The sequence below is a fragment of the Staurois parvus genome, unplaced genomic scaffold (genome assembly GCF_062004578.1).
Source record: "Staurois parvus isolate SC_StPar_1 unplaced genomic scaffold, SC_StPar_1.0 ptg000715l, whole genome shotgun sequence".
NCBI lineage: Eukaryota > Metazoa > Chordata > Amphibia > Anura > Ranidae > Staurois > Staurois parvus.
Genome location: NW_028318511.1, coordinates 3,785,827 through 3,791,826, shown reverse-complemented (window position 1 = coordinate 3,791,826; position 6,000 = coordinate 3,785,827).

The following is a 6,000-nucleotide window of genomic DNA, read 5'->3' as shown; positions in this document are numbered from 1 at the left end:
TTTACTGGATATGTTTTAAAACATAATGTCAAAAATATTGTTTTTTTTTTACAAAATTTTCAGCCTTTTTTTGTTTATAGAGCAAAAAATTAAAACAACGCAAAGGTGGTCAAATACCACCAAAAGAAAGCTCTATTTGTCGGAAAAAGTACATAAATTCCATGGTACCACTACCCATTCACAAAAAAAAAGTGTAGTGTGAAAAAAGACAGGGGACAGTCTTTGACAAGTCCTTTATGAAAAGAAAAAAAATAAAAGAATGCCCCCCAAAGTAGATCCAGCATCAATCATGATGTCCGCCACTACCCGGGAAAAAAAAGGCTCCGCTCCCGACGCTGGCTGCTGGCCATCTGACTGTTCCGCTGGCTTGACAGTTCTTATATATGTAAGGGACGGGGCCACTGAGTGACATCACATGTGTGGCCACACCTCCTTGTGAATGGATAGCGGTACCATGTACCCCATACTCATTCACTTAGGGGGGCCAGGATCTGGGGCCCCCCTTGCTAAAGGGGGCTTCCAGATTCTGATAAGCCCCCTGCCCGCAGACCCCCGCAAGCACAGGCCAGGGTTGTGGGGAAGAGGCCCTGAAGGGCCTGAAGGGCTTAGTATGAATGGAGGGGGGACCCCATGATGTTGTTTTATTATTTTTAAAATTATTTTTAATGATCTTTCTATGCAGCTGCAATATGTAGGTTGGGTGTTGTGTGGATGTGGCTTTGGCTTGAGTGCAGGCGGAGACACAGGGGGCCGCATTATCTCTTATTGCCCGGGGGCCGCATGAGTTTTCAGTCTGCCCCTGGGTTGGTGGCCCCTGATGTGCATTCTAATAAAAAAAGTATGAAAAGGGCTTCATTTTTTCTCTTGGTCCTTGCCCCTCACAAAAAGTTGTGATATGATATTATATGAGTCCATCTGTATGTTATAAGAACACAGAAGAAAACAAGTACTTAAAATCCAATGTTCCGTTCTCAAAACACTGACTGTGTGGTTCTAAACGGACAGCTAAACCCTTGTCAGAATCTCCAGCAGACAGAAGCCCACTTCTTGTGTTGTCTACCAAAGAATCCAACATTATTTTATAGGTGAAACTGAAACACAATACAATGACAGCATATCAGTATACATAGAATAACTAGTGTAGCATAAATGACAGATGACACAGTAGAAAGGCACTTACAGGTGATGATGTCTCAAGCCCCTTGGGAGAGAAGCAAGCACACTGCATCCAAAGTTAATAGAAATGTAAAATGGCTGACGAACTTCCTAAACCAAGAGTCATTTCCTGTCTGAGAGCTTACATATCCAGAGGAGAACTGCCATACATGTTTGCCACTAGATGGCAGTGGTACACTACATATCCCATATAAGTAATTATAATTCAATTAGCCTGTGAAGGCAACACACTCCCTGCCTGATATAATATATTATATCACTACCTATACATAGCTACTGTACAGGGAAAACACATAATAAGAAAACACATTCCGGCCTAGATTGGTAACATAAACCAAAACATGAGTCCACAACATATCAGGGTCTTTTGGCTGTGGTACTTCAAGCTGATAGCCCATATGAAGAAATAGTTTAGTCCATAAACCCATCTTCGGATTGGAGAAGCCGTCCAAGGCCAAACTATCTCCAACCCCAACTGTAATCCACAGGATGGAATTTACCTCAATGAGGAATGTCTCTCCTGAACGCTATCAGTGACAAGCTCTCTGCTTTGTATTGAGCCAGCTAAACAACAGAAATGCTATTCAAAGGAGAACAATGACATCTGAAACTGGTCTAATATACACTTTAGCAGTCCCTTGTTTCGTCACTTTGACTTCAACCTTTCTGACATTACCATCTTTACTTGGCAATGTATTTGTGACAATTCCCACAGGCCAGTTGTTTCTGCTTTCTTGACTATCTTTCAATAAAACAACATTTCCATCTTTGACGTTGGGACTGGTCTCAGTCCATTTCTTGCGACTTTGTAAGGTACACAGGTATTCTCTCCTCCATCTCTTCTAAAACATATCAGCCAGGCATTGGACTTGTTTCCATTGCTTTACATGAAGTTCTGTTGTACTAAAGTCCCCATAAGGGGCCGATAAAGAGTCTACCTTTTGGGTCAAGAGCATGGCAGGCGTAAGAACTGTAGGATTATCAGGATCTGTAGATAGTGGTACCAAAGGTCTTGCATTAATGATAGCCATAACTTCTGCCATGAAAGTACTCAAAGTCTCATGAGTCAAACGAGTAGGTTTAGCTTGGAGTAACATTGCATCTAAAATGCGCCTAGCTACACCTATTAATCTCTCCCAAGCACCTCCCATGTGAGATGAGTGTGGAGTGTTAAAGATCCATGTGCATCCTTTGTCTTGAAGATAGTCTAGAAGTTCTGCATCATTTGAGCATATATGCAGCTCTTTGCATGCTCCTACAAAGTTAGTACCTCTATCAGAGCGAATCAGCTTAGCTGGACCACGAACAGAAAAGAATCTTCTTAGAGCGTTATGAAACTGGATGCCGACATGGACTCAACCAATTCAATATGCACTGCTCTTGTAGAAAGACATGTGAAAAGAACAGCCCAGCGTTTGCTGTCAGCACTGCCTCCTCTAGTTTGTCGTGTTACAACTGCCCAGGGGCCAAACACATCAACACCCACACTAGTGAAGGGAGGTTCAGGATTGACTCTATCTTTTGGCAACTCTGCCATCTTTTGGCTTTCCAATCTCCCTCTGAGCTTACGGCACACGACACATTTGTGAATGATTGCAGACACTAGACGTTTTCCACCAAGAATCCAGAAACCTGCAGCTCTGATTGCACCTTCTGTTATGTGGCGCCCTTGGTGAACTATCTGGTTGTGATAATATCTTATGATCAATGTAGCAATGTGGTGATCATGAGGAATGATGACAGGATGCTTCTCCTCATCTGACAGCGTGGCAAAGGATAAACGGCCACCTACTCTCAATAGTCCATCTTGATCTACAAAGGGACTCAGTTTTGTAAGACGGCTCTGTTTTGGAAGTGTTCTTTGTTGTTCAATACAGTCATATTCTTGTCTGAAACATGCGTGTTGTACAGAAGAAATTATAACTGTTTTGGCCTGTGAAAGTTCTTCTAAACTGATTCTTTCATGGAAAACTCCCCAGCTTCCGGGTTGATCATCATTGGTTTTCTTCTGGAAGCCTTTGGGAACATGAATTAATTTTGCTATAACCCTGCTTAGTCTCTTCCAGTTGGAAAATCTTTCGAAACAATGCGACCATAGTCTGGTGTCAAAGGCTTTAGTACTGAAGTTTACTACTTCTGACCTAATTTCAGGATCAGCTTCAGGATCCACTAAAGGATAAACATTGTTGTCATCAGGATTATCTACAGCTGTCTGATACAGAAAAGGTGGACCTGAGAACCATATAGAGTTCTGAAGGCAAGCTATCTGTGTAGGCCTTGTAGCATAATCTGCAGGATTTTGTTCTGAGGGTACGTAGAACCACTGCTCTGGACAGGTTGTTTGTCTGATCCTATTCACCCGATTGGAGACATACAAGAAGAATCTCTTTGAAGTGTTGCAGATATAGCCTAAAACTGTTTTACTGTCTGTAAAGAATTTCACAGCATCTAGGCTTAGGTCTATCTCGTCTCTCACTAGCTCATACAGTTCAACCGCTAGTACAGCTGCACATAACTCTAGGCGTGGAATTGTATGTGCCGGCCTAGGGCTCAGTTTGGATTTTCCCATTACGAATCCAACATGACAGACATTTCCTGCATCGCTTACCTTCAAGTAAGCGACTGCACCTATTGCTATAACAGAGGCATCTGAAAAGATGTACAGTTCTCTCTTGTAGGCCTGTGACAATGAAACAGGAACATAACATCTGGATATTTGTAGACATTGTAAAGCTTGTAAAGACTCTGTCCATTGGACCCACTCATGGAGTCTCTCTTGTGGAAGTAAGGCATCCCACTCACTTTCTCCACTTGACAGTTCACGAACTAAGGCCTTACCTTTTATGGTGACTGGTGCTACTAACCCGAGAGGATCATAGAGACTGTTCACAGTGGATAGGATCCCTCTTCTTGTGAATGGCTTTTCAGCTAAAGAAACCTGAAACACAAAGCAGTCTTTATCTAGATCCCAGCTTAGGCCTAAACTCTTCTGTAAAGGAAGGGTGTCTGTTCCCAGGCACAGGTCTTTGAGATCTTTAGCTCTATCTTCTGCGGTGAAAGCTTCCATGACTTGTTTGCTGTTAGAGGCAATCTTATGTCGTCGCAGATTAGACTCCGCCAGCATCTGTTTTGCTTTGTTGAGAATGTCGACTGCTCCTTCAGGTGTGTTAGCTGAAGCAAGTCCATCGTCTACATAGAAATGTCTCATCACAAAGTGTTTGGCATCTTGACCATAACATTCTGCACCTTTCTGGGCAGCTTTGCGCATGCAGTATACGGCAACAGCAGGAGACGGGCTGTTACCAAAAACATGTACTCTCATTCTGTACTCTGTCACCTCTTTAGCTATGTCATTATCCTTGTACCACAGGTAACGCAGGTAGTCACGATGGTCCTCTTTCACTAGGAAACAATAAAACATCTGTTGCACATCACCTGTGAAAGCAATAGGCTCTTTACTGAAGCGTGAGAGGACACCCAGAAGTGTGTTATTTAGATCTGGGCCACTCAGTAGTACATCATTCAGTGAAACACCTCCATGTTGAGCACTGGAATCAAACACAACTCTTATTTGGTCTGGCTTGTGTGGATGGTAAACGTCAAACATTGGCAGATACCAGTGTTCTTTACCTTCATCCAGTGACGGTGCTACTTCAGCATGATTATTATCAAGCATCCTTTTGCAAGGTTTTACGTAGTGTGTTTAGGCGTTTCATGGCCTGCTCTCTGTTACTGGGTAAATAACACCTTGGTGTAAGGGAGCTACCCAATTGTTGTTTTCATCTTGGAAAGTCTCTTTATCCATGATATGGAGAAAAGCTTGATCATCTATAGACATTGCTTGTTTGTCGTCATCTTTTGTTCTCTGGAATACTGAGTTCCCTAAAGTGTCAGACTCCATGCCACTACTAATGTCTCTATTGTAACTAGAAGGAAAGTCACAGTATGGTTTTGGGATGCTAAGGGTTTCTTTCACAACAACGCCGTTTTGGCATGGACTTAGAAGGGATGTGTGCCCATTCAATAGCACAGATGTCTTTGAAGTATTGACACTGTCAGGCCGATGTACTGTTCCTAGACAAACTTCTCCTACTATGACCCACCCTAGGTCAAGTCTTTGGGCATAGGGGGCATTAAAGAGCCCATTAATTTGTTGGCGTACCTTATGTACTTGTAGAATGTCTCTCCCAAGAAGTAGAAGAATAGAGGCATCTGTCTGGATAGCTGGAATAAGGTGAGATATTGAATTGAGATGAGGATGATGACGGGCTACTTCTGGTGAAGGGATCTCTGTTTTATCATCCGGTATCATATCACACTCTATCAAAATGGGAAGTGAGAGACAGACTCTCTTGTCAAGAGACTCAATAGTAAAGTCAGTAGCTCTTCTTCCTGAAGTTTCTATCATTCCTGCACATGTCTTTAGGGTGTATGGGATAGCACTTGATGTAATGTTGAAGGCATTGAAAAAGTCTGACCTTGCCAGTGACCTATTACTCTGTTCATCCAGAACTACATACATCTTAACTGCCTTCTCCTTTCTCCCTGTGGGGTCCACTGTTGCTAGGCAGATCTTGGCACATGAGCGTGGACTTGTACTGTCGCCACAGATTTCAGTGCATTTGGACATTACTGGGGTAGCTGAATTATCCTTTTGCTCCCTGCCCTCATCTTTCTGCTCTTCAGCGACCTCTAGTGGTTGATGCAATGTATCAGGGTGTAAAGCTGTGATGTGTCTGTTACTGCCACATTCTGAGCAATCCGCTTGTATTTTGCAGTCTTTTGCTACATGCTTAGTGGATCCACAACACTTGAAGCAGATGC